The sequence below is a fragment of the Vanessa tameamea genome, chromosome 20 (assembly GCF_037043105.1).
Source record: "Vanessa tameamea isolate UH-Manoa-2023 chromosome 20, ilVanTame1 primary haplotype, whole genome shotgun sequence".
NCBI lineage: Eukaryota > Metazoa > Arthropoda > Insecta > Lepidoptera > Nymphalidae > Vanessa > Vanessa tameamea.
In genome coordinates, this window is record NC_087328.1 from 9,874,956 (window position 1) to 9,894,057 (window position 19,102).

The following is a 19,102-nucleotide window of genomic DNA, read 5'->3' on the forward strand; positions in this document are numbered from 1 at the left end:
CAAATATAAAAGATGATACTATTTCTATGTTTCCTCTCGTAACTTGTACCATTTTATCGGAACGTATTGCATAAAAATGGACTATTGTAACCGTCCGTTCTCAATCCAAAACAATGGACAGTAGAAATTTGATTTATTACATTGAGGATATCATGAATTAGATATCGTAACCTATTTGGGTATTTCAAGGAATTAACAATACATCTTGGCTAATCTTTATGCTATTGGAATAGGTTTGCTTATGAATTTCTTCGAATACCTATAACATTCTAGAACTAGATGTCATTATTGACTAGTTATTACTAGTTACTACTGAGTTTCTTGCCGGTTCTTCTCAGTAGAATCTACTTTCCGAACCGGTGGTAGCTTTAAATTTAATTCAACATTGTAACGTTACGATTCAAAAGTGGTTTTATGAGCCTACTTGAATAAAGATTATTTTGATTTGATTTTTTTTTAATTTGGTCGTTTTGTGACCAATCAAAAATATCCTACAGAAGATAAATTTTGGAGCTGCTTACCTCCTTCTCCTCAACCCCTCCACCACAATGTGGATATACATTTAGCAGAGTATAATTTGACAGGCAGTTTTGCACGGTGTTTTCCTTCACCGCCGAACACGAGATGAATTATAAATCCAAGTCCAGGACTTTAAACTGTAATATACAAGTATAACAAGACAAACATAGACACTATAAGAAATACCACAATCTCATACTGCCTAAAATATCACACCGGCAATCTTGGGAATTATGATGCTATATGCCTTGCGCCTGTAATTACACTGGCTCATCTTAATCCGCAACAGCATACAGGAGGCAGGCTGGCGGACGAGCAAAGGGGCCATGGTCATCGCCGCACATAAATATTGGCGCTGTAAGAAATTTTAATAACTCCTTGTGCTTTTAGTTACACTAGCTCACTCACCCTTCAAACCGGAACACAACAATCCTAATAATAACTATTGCGGCGGGAGAATACATGATGAGTGGGTCGGACCTAATCTGACGGTCTTGCACAAATAATTTAGTATGCCTTTCTTTTTGTCGGTGTAATTTTGTTACTAGTTTATTAATTTAAAATATTATACACTTAAAAACGTTCTATATTTAATCTGCTATCCTTTTTCCTCATACCAATGATATACAATATTATCGTGCATGGCAATATATTTGTGGTCAAAAGAATCACCACTGGGATATATTATTATTGAATATCAAGTTCAATGTCAGTCGACAAAAACTTGGCAGACGTGAGGGTACTAATATCTCTAAAATAAAACCAACTGACAGCTCACTGACAATTCAATTCAATTCTTAGTTTAATGGCTTTTAGTTGTGCCAACAGCTCACTGATAGTTTTCAATTATATTACACGTTTGACGTATGTCACGTTTGCCATTTTTTAATCTGTTTACGAATAAGCAATTTATACTCATAATTGATTTTTGTAATTGAATACACACAGTACTTAAAGGAAATTAAAATAACCGTCTGTAAACGCCCCAATGCTGGGCAAAGAACTCCTCCTCCCTTCTTGAAGGGAAGGCTTTACGTTAGATGATCAATCATAATTTCATTCGAAACATGTGGCTTTACTTAGGAGATTTTTATCGGAATTCAACAAATTAAAACTCGGGGTGCTTAACTAGGTCTTAACCCTCAAATTTCGGTTAAGATTAAAGTGTCACTAAAACACTGGTCCATATCGGCGCTGACTACACATAAGACTAAAATAAGCCTTTACTAATATGATAAAGGCGAAAGTTTGTATGTACGGGTGTTCGTTAATCTTTCAAGCAAAAACTACATACACAAAGCTATTCTGTGAATAGTGCGTGACAACCAATCCCTAAAACACGCGCGCGGACAAAAACTAGTTATTATTAAAAAGGACATTATTTAATAAAATATACCTGAATATATTCTTTATAATAACATTCGTATGATCGTTTCTCATATAAATATAAATCAGTTGTCGATTAACACGATTCATTTGAACAATCTCCTCAAGCTAATTAAATCTCAAACAAGTATGCATATAAATGTTTTAAAAATACCGTTTTGAAAATTTAATCGCTTAAATAAATAAATCGAAGTCTTAAATCTCAATTCCCTTGTCACAACAAGCTGGTTAACACGGCTGTATACTTGGTGCTGAAGCTTCGGAACGCGCTTAAAAAAATTAATGACATCTGTCAAACTGTATGGCGCCAATTTTTATTCGTTCGTTTAAAAATGTTAAAAAAAGATGAGATGGCTTACGGTTACGCCTACTTGAAATTAACTTAGCACTGCACTCAGTACAGCTATAATTGGAAACGTGAGTTAAGAGGTAGGTACCCAAAAGTAAAATGTCTTTGTTGTTAGAAATAGCACAGACTTTTACTTGGTGGTAGGGCTTTGTGCAAGCCCGTCTGGGTAGGTACCACCCACTCATCAGATATTCTACCGCTAAATAACAGTACTCTGTATTGTTGTGTTCCGGTTAGAAGGGTGAGTGAGCCAGTGTAATCACAGGCATAAGGGACATAACATCTTAGTTCTCAAGGCTTGTGGCGCATAGGTGATGTAAGGAATGGTTAATATTTCTTACAGCGCCTTTGTCTATAGGCGGTGGTGACTACTTACCATCAGGTGGCCCAAATGCTCTTCCGGCAACCAATGCCATAAAAAAAAAAATCGATTCGAAGGTTACTCAAACATAACTTTAAATGCAAAATGTACTGTGTCGTGATACGAATTAGTGCTTATAACCATGCTTCATTAAATATACACAAAAAAGCTAATTATGAACGATAGTAATTCAAAGAACATATTCATTCATGATTAATTTATGCGCCCAATTATCGTCGTTACGTATCGCTGAATAGGTCCCAATTTAGCATATCTATAAATATACTGTTAATTCCCAGTCGGTGCCACGATATTGTAATCAATACTCGAGTAATTCAATCAGTCGAATAAAAACCTCAGTCGAAGTGAAATCAGGGTGAAATTATATCAAGAAAGCAATGTCTCGTTAGTATGATCACAGTGCGTGAAAAATAAAAGTGACACCGAGATTGACCTGAGAACAGCTAGGAGCTAAAATAACCTAGTTGAATTAATATGCCGTAGCTATAAATAGATGATTCTCAGGTTATCGGCCGGCATTTCCTTGCTTTTATTTTTTGTATTGATTAAATCTGTAATAAGCACCAAGATTATACAAGAGTTACTCGACAGAATTTGTATTCGAGTACAAAATCAGTATCTATTAGTGAGCACTATTGGAAAAAATACCTTCAATATTTGTTGGAAAAAAATAAAAACTGGTGCACACATTAATGTCCAAAAAAATTTCATTCTCACAAACCAATCAAACACTTCATAATATATATTTGAATAAATGAAAATAGACAATATTAAACTGTTTGTTTTGCTCATATTACGATACACCCACATCCGTCAGCTATGCGATGTCGTCGCAATTAATATCGATTAAAATAACAAACTTTCGCCGATGTTTGATATAATCGATCAACAAACATCGATTCCAAACGGATGAACACTATACCGATTGACGTTTTGCGTGAAAGTGAGTTTTCTTGTATTGTTGGAAACAATTTACTATCGAGAGAACTAATGTTTTCTATAATGAGTTACTTATATGTAAATAGCATAATAATTTTACCTTCGTTTGATGCTTGCTATCTGATTCTAGGCGTGGCATCATAGTATGTATCGTTTATTGCAGGTTATACGTGTGGGCTTTGACAAAACGTATTTGATGATAATCTTCACGAGTTGAGTATCGTTATGTTTCGCTGTCCACGTAACAAATATTCAATTTCAATAAACAGTGACCTTATGATTTTTTAATAATGCTAATTAAATTAAATTTAAATGCTAAATATTTTAATGCCGATTCCGTTATCAATATCTTAACTATTACGACTAAATCCACCAATGAGAAGATGACGACAAACTGTTTAGACCAATCAAGTAAAATTTAAAGATTGCGTAAAAACATCTGCACTAATATTTACATCAGCGAAACAACGAACTTTCGTGACAAAGTCGTTAATCTTAACATAAACTTCATTTATATAATGTATTTATTGACCACGACTAATGCGTTCTTGAAGACTTCAAGACAAAATTCAATACGCTTAATATATGCGTACTTATTAATATAACTATTTAAAATTGCTAATATCTTAAATTGTCTAGGTTTTCGGTTATGGTGAATAGTTGAATGACTTATAGATTATCGTCAAGCATTTTCTATTCATTAATCATTGATCACGTGTCTATTGCAATTAAGATAAATCCGTTTGCATACATTTACAATCTCTATAATCGACCTAAACCCAAGTTAGTCGAATGTACTCAAATTTAGCTTACAAAAGAGCATGCTCAACGCAACGTCACCTTCCTGCTTTACTCTAAATCTTCATCTACGGTGTGTAAGCTGTAAACAACATTAAGGTACGCAGTTAACTCTAAATGCTCTAAATCACAGTTTATTATAGCAGGAAATATTAGAAGATTATTGTCAACATTTTAAACAACAGTTACTTTACGGTCAAGTTTGCCATGCTACTTCATCTGAATATTAATAGAGTCGACTATTAAAATTGAATATATAAAAAACTTGATTTAAATGGAGTGATATTAAAATAAATAAATTATTTGTTGATTTTGTTCTATGTAGTAAATATATTAATAGATTTAGCAAATTATTTCTTATTCCAATTTCCAAAATAAGTAAGCGGTAAAAATTCCGATTAAAATTGGTCTATGTTGTTGTTCAATATCCGATTAGATAGTGATATTGATTAGATATATTACAATATACGAAACACTAAGACAAGATGACTGTATTTAAAATCTCCACTATTTTTAAAATAAGTATTAGCACGTTGATCTCTAAATTAAAAAAAAATGATAATTAATTTTTAGTCAAGTAATTTAGTCGATTCGGAACGATATAATGCGATGAGCTGGATACGAAGCTGCTGGACCGGTTTCCAGCGAAATGTTCATCGACCATATGACACTGAGGTATGTTTGGAAAATTTAACGCTACATGAGATTCTTGTTATTGCTTCTTCGTCTTAAGCTAAAAGGAATATTTACGTATAAGATCATTTTGAATTATTTTCAACATAAACTGTATCGTAAAATAAATAAATGTTGCAACTTTTACGCTTTGTACGAAAGCTATGGTCGTGCCAAATCAAGTCAGTTGATAACAGACAACGAATACAACAATCATTATTAATCATCGATATAGCGTGCCTATTATGTTTTGACATTCCACGATCAAATAATTTCGTATTACATAATAAACTTTTCAAGTCCTTTAAAAATAACGTTATGTCAACCTTGACTTCAATGAGGTCGATTAAGTTCTGAACGAAATCAGTTTTAGCGATTTATATCAAGATCGTACATTTAACGTTCCAAAGTTTACTATATAGGTTCGAATAAAAATAAAAAATTCAAATAAAATTATCAATTTCCATACTTTAACGATAGCATCAGATATATCTTAAAATAAATTGTCTTTATCCATTGGCGAATCAGAAGTAAAACATTAAAAAACAAATGTAATTTTTAACATGAAAATTGTGACAGTGAAAACCGAATCAAGATTAATCCTTGTCACATCAGCATTCAGTCGTGAACTGATATTGAAATGCCAAAGATATTAGCTTACTTTTAAGTAGGCAAGCAAATTCTACTTAAAGCGACCTAATTAATAAGCCCTTTTAGAGTTTCTCATTGTATCTCTTATCAGCGTATTGTAACGATTCCAAAATCGACATTATAGGCTTTAATACTATGTTTTATTTTAATAATTACATGATTTGTATGTAATCGTTTAATTTTTGTATGTACGATTCTCACTCATTGTAGATCTACTAATTTTTTTCTCATTTTGGGTATATTTTTATTAAAATCTCTTACTTATTACTTATGTATCTCGTAGATATTTTCTTTGTTACATACAAGTTCTGTTTCTGGTATATACGACGTACGTGCTAAATACATTTGACATTTTGAATATTGAATTAAACCTGAATGTGATTGGTACTGCTGATTAACCGATATGTATTATAGCAATAATTTAATCTATTAATAACACATGATACTAAGAAATCCATTTCGATTTCTTGAATCCCATTAATGAAAAGACACCACTCGTAAAAAATGACAGATGACATCTCATGAGCTACAGAATATGTTACTTAGATTCTTGATGACTTTATGAAGTACTATTTTAATAAGTCTTGTTCATTCTATAGCTTTAAATATATTATTTTCTTCACACATGTTTTTTAAAAAATCTATTCTATCTATTATAACGACCCGATATTGAATTTCGAATATAGTGATGACGTATGATATTATTCAAAATTTTATATGAGCCATGCGAACCCAAGCTCGTTAGAAAATAATAAAACCGGTAGTCAAAAAACAACCAATTAATTTCCGGAATATAAGACTGAGATAAGTGGGCATCAATGAAACATTGGATAGTGAAGTCGATCTTCATCATTTTCTATACTAATGTGAAAGGTTGCCTTTGTAAATTGAACTGACAGATTATGATTACCATAATTTCTTATAGGCATATGCATCAATCATGATAAAATTCTCATTTTTCCTTTGATGTTTCAAAGTAAAGGCTACAAAATTAATGCACTGCGGTGTTACCTACTAATTCTAATTAGCTAATATTTAGCATGGTATACACCAAAACAAATACCTACAACAATAACATTGACAACAATTTTTAATGGATTTCAAAAGGATATAACGTTTTTTTGTTATATCATTTATAAAGTAGCTCGTTAAATCAGTTTAACGGTAAACCATAGTATGTCTGTTAATGAAAACCACAAGATACTCTGCGTGTCGACATCGCTCTCAATACCAGTCAGCTTACTCCAATCAATCATATCTGCTCCCGAATTCACAAGCGCCACTAACACATAACAGTATGTCGTGCCAAACTCTCATAACTCCGGAATTCGACTAACTGTTACTCAGTCACTTTAAAGTAATAGAATTAATACCGGGTGGAATAGTATTGCAGTACTATCAGCGTTATTATAAATGATCACTGCTCAAGATTTGTTTTTTTTAATAGTAGTTTATTTATTGAATAGTTTTCCTTAAAACATGTAGATATGTTAGATTCCGAATATAAAATTGTAATGAACGTTTAAACCTTAATGGTTGGTAATAAGATTGATTATAGTTCAAAGCGCGTAGACATTGTCAAATACATTTGGCTCTTTAATAAGTTACATTTCCCGCTCCCTCTTCCGCTTATTATGCCGCTAACAGTGCACCCAATCTCGCATAACCAGGCCGGTGTGTCATTCGTGTTGTACAATTCGTCGCGCGGATTGACCCAGTGCGGCGCGTGCGCACGTCCATTTATTTTTTATTGTATCTCGTTTATTGTATAGCTAAACGCTTGCTAGATATCAGACAATTATGCGCTGAAATTATCGAGTTCTAGATTGCTAATAAAAAAATAATGAATTTAGATTGACCATATAATCGTAATGCTCCTGTCGTATCCGACAAATAATTCAAGATACACATAAATCAGCTTAGAATCGAATCTGTTGAAATAGCTTTTTGTATTTATTTAATTAACTGTCAATAACATAAAAAAAAAAAAAACATTAAACATTCTGGTTACTAAAGTTTGATAGGTACTAAATAAAATCCTCTACTAATACATTTGACATTTTCGTGGTCATAACGTAACGTATAAAATGCATTGCATTTTAACTGCGTAGGATGATTCTACGATATGGTCAGGAGGACAAGCCCACATTCTCACGTCACAGTCGAACCTACTCATTACGTTTTTCAACTCCAAGATCCCACTGGCTTACATCGTCGCGCAACTTTTTGTCGCACGTCGTAATTGGTCTAACAGCATTCGGAACGCATCTGCCAGTTTGTAGGACTCGCGGACTTTGTGATGTTCCACTTCCTCGTAGAGGGTCATCTTAAACAGATGCTGTGTTTTAGAATTATCTGTGTTGTTGTTATTGTGTGTCGTATTTATGATTTCAAATAACATTTCTCGATTGCTTATTACAAACATGTAGATGTGATTGGTTATTGATTCGAAATATTTTATTGCACTAGACCGAGATGGCCCAGTGGTTAGAACGCGTCCATCATAACCGATGATTGCGGGTTCAAACCCAGGCTTAATTTGTGTTTATAATTGATCTCGTGCTCGGCGTTGAAGGAAAACATTGTGAGAAAATCTGCATGTATCTAATTTCAACGAAATTCTGCCACATGTGTATTACACCAACCCGCATTGGAGCAGCGTGGTGGAACATGCTCCAAACCTTCTTCTCAAAAAGGAGAGGAGGCCTTAGCCAGGCTGTTAATGTAAATGTGATGTAAAAAAACTCGACCAAGACCAGCGTTCAAATTTTAAATACATGGGTAAGTCGAAGCACGTTTGTCTTAATTTCTACAAAACTGACATTTGGAAACTTATTTAAAAATAACTGTCTCAGTTATATTCATAATACTATGGTAAAAATATTATTAATAAAATGTTGCTTGTACCAAATCATTTATAAACAATATTTTACCTTGTATGTCAGTCAGTCAATTTCTAAAATACTAGAAGATAAAATCTTTATGAACATAATGTTTCCGTTTAAATTCTTACAAACTCGTACCTCTTCGAGAATTCTAACTCCATAACTTACCAAGTTTAAAATTGGCGTGCATAAAGTTGGTATGTGGCTGAAACTGATGACTTCATTAATCAATCCTAACAAAGTCATTTGTAAGACGAAATACGAAATATATCCATCTCTTTCCATCAATATGACAGGAAAAAAGTGGAATAGTATTTTGCGATACAGTTTAGCGTCTCATGGTTTCGCTATTAATACGTCAATGTCATTGATTTCGATTTATGAGCGGAACAAGGCGGAGGTATAACGAAGCATGGAAGACTTATTTAGTTTTGTTAATATGCGAAATAAATCAGACGGTACAGACGAGCAAACGAGTCGCTGGTTCGGTATCAGCTCAGCCGATGGGCCTTTATATTGGAATTAGTATCAGCAATCCCATTTATAGGCCATGTGCTACAAATCATGGTATACTAGTTTCTATAAAGTTTTAGATCGTTTTCTGACTAGACATTGGGGTTCAAAGAAATATATGTACACTTAATTAAATAAGATGATTGTGTATAAATTATGTTAAATTCTAGTGTTCGTTGACTTCCATTCCAATATATTTAATGGTTTATCAAGTATATATTTTAAATTTCACTAAAAAAAAACAATTATCTAGTGAGATTTTTCACGGCGCTTCTCAGTAGAATCCACATTCCGAATCGGTGGTACATTAAATTTAACAATATTTTGAGTTGATTTATAAGATATCGAATAAACATGAATTTACTTTAAAAAAATCTGTCTTAAAGTATGTAATCCAACATTTTATATTGCCAAAAAACTTATTTCATAAAAAAATAAATACCTAGAGGCATTCAACATCAATCTTTTCAATTTTTCATACTAAAGATAAGCAACTCAAAGCAGAAGAGCATATGTTATTAGTTACAAGACAAATATTTATTACCAGAATATTCCAATTTATCAACAGTTATATTTAAAGTTGATCATGTTCGATATAATAATAATAATGACGTCAAAATAATATCTCAAGGTCAAAGACCTACGGTACAGCTTACGGAATTCGAAGCACATAACAAGATTATCTCGGAATCCGATTTAACTGCCGCTGTTGATGAAATATATATTTCCTTCGATGCGTTATGTGGCTTCTGTTTGGTATGGCCAGACCTGAATACTACCTAAACACAACCACCAATCTCAAGAGAACCAACCAATCACCAATACCAATCTCAAGAGAACCATGGTTAGGTTATTTATTTACATAAAAAGGCCAATAAATGTCAAATTCATAAATACTCTTTAATTATTCCAAGTTAATTTTAAGTTATTATATCAATTTGCATACCGATACAGTTCTCATGGAAAACAGTAATTTACCGTTGGGAGTCATGTTTATGTCTTGCTAATTATATTAAGATGAGACCGACCTACTGCCGCTTCCGGTCGACTGTTTAAAGTTATAAAACAGCGCTACTAATTTACGCACATATCGATCTTTATCAATTGAGTGCATTTCTGTTACTTTACGAAATGTCTTACTTAAATGTGCAAGAATTTATAACCAGTGTTCACGTATATTTATCCATAAACCTAATTTCGTCGATATGGTTCCATGTTGCTTTTATAACGGATAAGACAAGGTTATTGACTATATGTTCGGTTGCTTTTTGTTTCAGATCTTATAGCTCTGAAATTTATTTTAAACATTCGAAAGTTTTAAAAACGTCATAAATACCATCAATATTTTTTGTAAGCGTTTTCGTTATCGGTAGTAATAATAATTATTTAGCGTTATCTTATAAATCCTTTTTATTTTCAGGTAGGGGGCATTCAAGAGATTAACAGAAAAGGGTAAGTCCATATTTTATAAAGAATAGGCCAATTAAATAGCATCGGTATTCTTAAAACATTGGTAATTTCGAACTATAAATACATTGCTCGCGTCAGTGTTCAAGTATTGAGTAGCAGCTTTTTGATTACCAGAAATAGCAGTTTCTCATAAAGCTGTAAAAGCGTTGCCAAGGGGGTCATTCACTGATATTACCAGATTCAAACCACGCTGACACAATGGCATTGGAAGCGTCGTCACGCATAAATGACAAAATCGATGACATTCCATCACAGACAATCATATGTCACGTAGTGTGACGTCCCACATTACGGGTCAAATGTAGACATTAGGGAAAACTATCGCCTCGAACAGACGACACTTGGAACATATTTGTTTCATACTAAGATTTTGTACAAAAATCAAGAAGTAGGAAGTAAAAAAAACAGTGGTCGCTGTATAATCTGTCTGTTATTTAAATTGGATTGGATTTAAAGCGGAGAACACTAAAAGTTTATCCGTGTTCAATGAAACGGATACTGTCGAAATTGATGATTTTTATAAGAGTAATGACAAGTATATGTAAACAAATGAACAAAGTCTTTTTATTTTTTCAAATAAAGTCGTCAGTTTTATTATTCGTCGATATTCCGAATCCTTATACGGATAAATATCATGAAGTTTAGTATTATTATTATAATGCGAATGTAACCCAGTAAATGTTAACAAGCGGGACAAATATATAAAAATCATTCGTCGACGGGCAGTTAATTGATATAAATAACATCGTCAAGTCTCGTGGCATACTGTTACGGGCAGGCCGACCCAAATACCGGTCTAACGGTCCGCTCTACCAGGGATAGTCGCAGGATAACATCACTATCAGATGGAATCTGTTTTGCTGATAAACATGTTTTATAATATACAATCAGGATAGTTTAGAAATTCAAAATATTTGGTTAAATATCAAATTTTGTTGTTCCTAGTCTTTATGTTAGATTTAATTCAACTGTTGAATATATTTTTAATATTAGATCTTCGTTATTTTTATTGGTTTTGAGTATTTGAGGTAAAATATATAAATATTTGGATGGTTTAATTTAATTTCATTAAATAGTTTGAGATAGCAAGACTTCTTCTCGGCCTTATTTCGCTTAGTCTTCACTCATAAAGAAATAATAGTTGCGAGGGATTTGAGAACTATTTGTTCCTGAAATAAATCTTCTATGACCCAGAAAATAAGCCGCGGGGTATCGATTTACATAACAATCTATCCAGCAGCTTAAATTTTATGTGTACAGTCAGACAGACAAAGTTAACGAAAAATATATTGACATAACACAATCCGGAAACATTAAAGTTTTATAAACTATATTACTGTAATAAAATATAGTTTAACTTTTTAATGCATATAGACAAATTAAAAAATATCACATCAAAAATAAGTATCACGTCTGTCCACAATAGCCGAACCATTAAAAACGCAGTAGCCTCGAAAATTATCGAGAAGCGAATAATTCCCGCTAATTATGGTTCATACGCTACCGACCGCACCGTTATGGGAACGGTAACTCTCAGGTTCAACGTCACACTTCTTGACGCTTCAGTGAAATTTATAATTACTGTCCAGTAGACATCGCGATCATCCAAGCTGACACAGCCGAAATCTTTGCAGCTTTAACAATCTTTTACCACGGTTAATAAAACTACTTAAAGTACTAGTCCAAAAATGTTAGTTATTTCATAGAAGTTTTTAAAACCATATATCTACAAATTAAATGAGCTTAAATTCTGCGTATGTGGTTAGTAGGTAGTAATGTGTGAAAACATAAATTACACTTACTTTAACAATCATAAATTATAAAAGAACATAAAGTCCTGGGTCTATAAATATGTTGCGCAAGGGCAAAGGCTTCTTACTGCATAACTGCATTATATTTCATGAGAGACGAGCAAATGTTCTAGACTTGTAGCGATGCTATCTAAATGTTGAGCGTTTATGAGATCAAGGAATGGACGATATGTCACCATCAGGCTCAGCCCAGAGTCATTATGATGCATAGCATATTCGCACTCGCGTTATCCTAGACTGTATAGTATTTAATATTACATCTGTGACCAAGTGGGTACAAGAGTCTTCTTTAGTAGATATTTGAATCACTATAGACAAATACTTAAATAAAAATTATAAATAATAATCATTGATCTGTGAAGTTTGTTTAAGAACACTTATATTTGTATTATTTTCTCTTTCTCTACGAGGCTTTCTCGTTTTATTCTATGTAATTTAAATTCTTGCGAGCATTTACGTCACGTATACAAAATCATAACAAAATTTATGTTCATCCATAAAAACATTGCTATCGTCATTGTAGAAAAAGAGTGAATGAGTAATATTATTTTAATTTTAAACAAAATATCTTTATTTGGAGTGATGAAATTTCTCTGTAATAAAATAAAGCACTTAAAATTTCACTCCCATTGTTAAATTCACTCGTTAAATCTAGTATGAAATTACTTGCGCCAGCTCTAAAATGAAAGAACGCGTGACGACTATACCGTGACCTTGCGGATCTAGTGCTTTGAAATGTTACATATTATGTGCACTATGACTCTTCTCTAACGCTCTTGTGTACCTATTGAATGAATATTATGTTACGATTTAAAGTATAATTGGATGTCTGAACTGTAATATTATTCAATATACATGGAAATTTTACGAATCCTAATGTTTATGAGGAGTTTCTCAAGGCTTCGCTTTGAGCCTTTTTTCTTCTAATTACATATAACGCGATAAAGCGATGTTATTAAAATACAATGTAAACACTTTTATGTTTTTATCTCAATAATTCTATACAAATATATCTAAACGTAAACCTCAAGTGTGTCGCAGTAAATGCCTAACTGTACTTAATCTCCGTTAAATACGATTTGAATACTCCCAATAAATCCTATTGCGCTGCCAGCTTTGTACGTGCGACATCGTTACCAATTTATGAGATATTGCCTCGGATTTAAACTCAATCATCATTCGAATTGAAAACGGAGAAACGTGACAACCGAGACGATATTATTTAGGATAACATTTGAAAAGGTATCAAAGGCGAACGATAAGTGGATGTTTTATTGAAATTTAATTGTAGTAAAAGTAAAGATTACACTTTTCTCTAGATAATTTAGTAATATTTCCATCACATAAAATAGATGAAAACTTAAATGGGAAAGATATATCAGCTTATTTCCTTTTTAAGTAAACAAATATAAGATGAAATAAAGGATTTTATATTAAACTGTAAAGTAGGCTAAAGTTAAGTGTTAATTACTGAATTGAATTAAGCAAAAGGATCTATTCAACATATAGGATCAATTAGAATCGCTACAGATATACCAAGAAAGGACCATAAATCTGATGCACTCAAGACACATTGCATCATTATTCCAGCTGCGCAGGCATTATGGATTCCACGTTCGATGCTCGGACGAGGATGTCTTAACAAAACTACAGAAGGAGGATAGGTCACTGATAGATTATCTCTGGAACCGATAAAGACATATTTGACACGTAATCAGAAAGAGAACTAAAAGTACTGCGTTCGTAAGACAAGGTTCCTTCTAAGAAATAAAATAAGACTAGGAAGTAAAGACCATGCTTAGTGTATTAATTTTAGGTTGAATAATAATAATAATAGTCACGATTCCTTAATAATTGTTATTGCAAAGTCTTAAATTTAATCATTTTGGTATTCACGTATAATATAGCATATTAGTAAAAATAAAAGATTTTAAAGATATAGATAACAATGTTGAAGATAATTAAGTACATCCTAACCAGCAATTGTAATAGAAAGATATCACAACTAAATCTTTAGAACTAGCAATTTTAAATACAGTTAGTTTTATGATATTTGGTGCGTACAAAGAGCTCTGTACTCAAATTAGCGGAGGCGGTGTTAACATTGTTTACGTCGAACTGAAGTTTACATGTTCTATTTTACTGAATGGGTGAATGAGAAGTACAAAGCTGATGATTGATAAGAATGGAGCCGAGAGTGTTTTGTTGAAACGAGAAATATTTATAAATGTACGATTCGTCATCTCGTTTTTGTACCTTGTTAAATTGTCGTAGATTTATAATCATGTTATTAAATACTTAGTTTATAAAACATAAATTCAGTTTTATAACCGGAGACCATCAAAAATAACACTTACACGTGTCTATTTAAGGATAAAGGTATATATATATATATATATATATATATATATATATATATATATGTATATATTTAGGATGTCATGGGAGCAAATTTCAAGAGAACATTACAAAAATAAATTACTTTGTCAGAAACATGTCTTACAAACATTTACTATACAAAATTATTCCGTATGAATATTGCCTTTTAAAATCAGTAATTGAACAAAATATGAGCTCAGATTTATGAATAGAAACATTCATGAATAAGAAGTACAAAGTTCATTACTTTGGCTTGAGATAAAGTACATTAATTTTAGCCGGTAGTCGGCCGCAGTGCATTGCCCTTGAAAGTTTATTTTGACGGCTAAATCCGTACACCATACGGCTGGCTTCACGGTAAATACCTCCAAAACATTAGGTACCAACATCTGCCACTGTTGTATAGGGTTGCTTACTTCCCAGTATTATAAAGGGATACATTTTCTAAACAGTTTGTTCCATTAATTTGAATACTATTTTGGATTACGTATTACCTTTTATTTCTGGCTTTCCACTGTCAAATCTGTCATTTCACACTTGCTCGGCGCAAGAGTTCTGTAATATGGTGATGTATTTGTCATGAAACTTAAATTTGTATAGTAACTGAAGACAATAATCTGAAACCGCTGGACGATTTAACGTAACAATTTCGCAAACAAAAAAGAGTCATTAGCCATTTTTTACGACTAATGTGTCTGTTGTTGTTGTTGATAGTTACTATAGCAAACTAGTAACTCGTAGACTGTAGTTACCAACAACAATCTGTCTCTTAATTTACTTAATTAATTACATTACAGTGCAATGCGTGTTTATAATCCATCTCATGAAAAAGAAAACATCGTGAGGGAATCTGCATGTCTCGAAAATTCTGCCACATGTGCCACCAACCCTCATCGAAGCAGCGAAATAAACTCAAAACCTTCTCATCATTGCCCAGTTGTGGAACATTTACAAGCTGTTCTTGTAACTTCATTTAAATCGAATTTTTGTAATGTTTTCAATACTTTTTTTCTTTACGTAGTAACCCTTGTTCTAGGACCATTCATTTAGTTCACTCCGACCGTGTTCTCAATTATTATTGGCTCGTTGGAAGTATTTGTAAAAATTAATGGCAAACACTCCGACAGATCTAGACTAATATGTAGGTCTGGTTTGTTTTAAAGATATCTTGAATCAATTTTAGTTCGATTTAATTAGATGTGTTGCTTTGGTTTATAATTTGTAAGAAGTTATGATTTCCTTTTATCAAATATATACATAGCTCGCGGTGCCCCGTTCTTTATAAGTATTAATATTTTATTAAGTATTAGAAAAAAATGAAAACGTCTACTCATATATAATTTTTTGTCTTTTGACATAATTTCTTCTTTTCGTTCTCTACTCGTAAAGAGGATTTAACTTGAATAACTACTTTCAATATTGAATTTCCCACAATAATATTTTCAAACAACATCGCGTGCTGTACACCAGTTAACGCCCCCAATATACAGTTTTAGAAACATTTTACAACTAATTATTTAAATAGAGGCTTAAAATATAACAACCTTAATAAAAGTTAAACGCTATGTCCACGAGATGTATGGTAGCTCAAATCGATGTAACCTCAATTTAAATTCGTTAAAGAAATTATATCCTTTATCGTAAAGACAATAAGAGTTATACTAGCATGATGTAATCAAGTATTTTAGCACTGCCTTGTACGTAGGTTTAAATGTAAGTTTCAAAGAAAAATAATTTTACACAGCGCAACTAAAATGGTCGTTAAGATGGTGGATGGATCGTTAAGGTGTTAATTGCTTTACTAACTTCTGAACTCTGGTGTTATTTTAAGATCCTAGCTTAATTGTTACATGTTAGGTTGCATCTACAGAATACTGACTAAGCTAATCATAGTAAAATACTTAATGCGTTAAAACTACAGTGACATCAAAAATAAAGTAATAGTACAAAAAAAAATTATTGGTTTACTTTACCTTTTACTTGCGAAATTTATTCGTATTAAAGTTAAAGTTCGTTTTTTTTATGTTATATGTTGACAGACGATCAAATCGGTCACCTTGGTAAGTGGTCAACATCGCCCATAGACATAGACGCCGTATCAAATATTAACCATATCTCACATAATGCTACACCAAGTTGGGAACTGGGATGTAATGTCCCTTGTGCCTGTAGTTACATTGACTCACCCACCCGTTAAACTGGAACACAACGATACTAAGTATTGCTGCTTGGTGGTAGAATATATGTGTGTGGTGCTTACCCAGACGGGTAGGGCTTGCACAAAGGCCAACAACCAAGCAGATGTCTTGAATATCTAATAATACGTTAATATGAAGGAATGCCGTTATGCATACCAAACTCCTGTGAATCTAAATAAACCGTTCAAATAGTCATTGCTGACCGCTAAAACATCGAACAAAGCAAACAAACGGATAAGAGTAAACAAGACGTGTTTATAGTTTTGTGTTTACATTGAATTATTTTATTTTGAATTCCATTAACGCAAAGCATCCTTTGTATCATCTCATTCATTGTTTCTGCGTAAACGTTTTAATTTTATGACCAGTGACTTCTATATACAGCCAGTACTTTTCTTATGGAAACCTTTTGCGTAATCTGTCTATGCTATAAAATGGTTTGTCCCGATTGACTATTAAAGCACAGCTAACGCTACAAAATATGAAGCTAAAAAAATTAATACTTATAGGTTTATAGCATAACATTAGCATCCGTTAAGAAAGGTTTTTTTGGGAATTTTGATATTATGGAGGGATATGAAGGGTAGCTTGGTAAGTGTATTTTACACGGATGTTTGAGTGTCGTTAAATTCAATCCATTGTATAAATATTACCAGCACTAGAATAGCTACAAGACAGACACTTTCTGATTTATCGTAGTGTTTTGAGGTTATCCAAGATATGAGATGAGGTGGAGCATCTAAGATTTTTCATTGTAAGAAAATTTTAAAATGTCATCTCGAGAAGTTCATGAAACTAAATACTATTCTGGTTCCGACCCTTTAACTTTGAGTCTTAATTTACTAATATGAAATTGCCAATACTTTATACTACACTTATAAAACAAAATACCTAATAGAAAAGTACCAATTTAGCTAGAAAGCTAAATTATGGATATAACTTAGTTTGAAAATAAAATAAACATCGATTGATTTTTCACAAGTACGTGACAATTAAGTTGGTTAAAAAATCGTCCTCCAACCCGTAACAATGATATTTTATCTGTACGTTCCGGCAACTGCGCAAGTCAGACTGCGTGACGGTTGTCAATGGTTGGGCACCTCTGACTTTGTACTTTCGCTAGCCGTCGACGAATCACAATAAGCTCTGATGTCAACCACACCGGTATTGTCAACATTTTTATTAGTATTTTTTGTTTATCAATGATCTGATTGTGTGTTTCTTTTATTCAAAATATTTAATATAATATAATTACCTACATAGTTCATGTTTTTATCGTTAATTTTATTATCAGTTTTGCAATCTAAATGCCAACTGCATCTATTTTACGGCCTACATTCCCCAAAACAATATTCCAGCTTTCTAAGCGAGTCATTGCGTATTAAATTTTTATTCCCAGAGCTCGAACGTGATAAATGCTAGGGCTGCCATAAATATAAAAAAAAATGACAATCACTATTATTAATTTAAACTTGTTCAAGTACTTATAGTATTTCTAAATATTTTCTTAATAGACTACACTAGCTGAAACATATTTAATTTATTGTGAAATACTTTCACAGGTGTCAACCCTAATTACAAATGTAGCTCTTCGCTTTGAACGTCCGACACGATTACGAGACAATGTGTGTGATGAATATGTACATAAAAATACATAAGGTTACACTTTCTGAATGTATAATAAACTGCAAATTAGGAGGATTTATACCATTATATGGTAATACGTAACTTAAAATTAACCCTATCATTATTTAATACCTGATGATCCAAGAATTCCGTCTGAGGTGATGGAAGTAGTTGCATGCACAAGATTCCGTTTTGAATAGATTTTATTATTACTTGAATACAAAATTACTTTTACTGTGTTATAATATAAATACATGTTATTTGTAATGTTCGATCCAGACTGGCAAATATGGTAAAAGTCAAATATTCCGATTAATCTACCTATCAAATTATGATAAGCAAGTCAGCTTTCAATGTTGCATGAGTGGAAAACGAAGTGAATTCTTACAGAATAGCACTGGTATGGTATGATAGAAAAAAATGATATCCTAAAAGTATTCTTAAGATCTTGGAAATTGTCGAATTAAAAGTTTAAAATTATTCTACCGCCAAGCAAGCAGCAATACTTTTACAAAGTATTGCTG

General features: G+C 32.4%; 1 protein-coding gene across 4 annotated transcripts in view; it reads left to right on the forward strand.

The window, feature by feature from the left end:
- Positions 1-19,102, forward strand: part of Smash (smallish) — a 146,432-nt gene that overhangs the window by 25,856 nt on the left and 101,474 nt on the right. For 3 of the 4 annotated variants that reach the window (XM_026627423.2, XM_026627424.2, XM_064218043.1), the window contains exon 2: positions 10,515-10,546. The exons of the other annotated variant lie outside the window; for it this stretch is intronic. The gene's annotated coding sequence lies outside the window, so the exon portion shown is untranslated. The remainder of the gene's footprint in view (positions 1-10,514; positions 10,547-19,102) is intronic. 4 annotated transcript variants of the gene reach the window in all.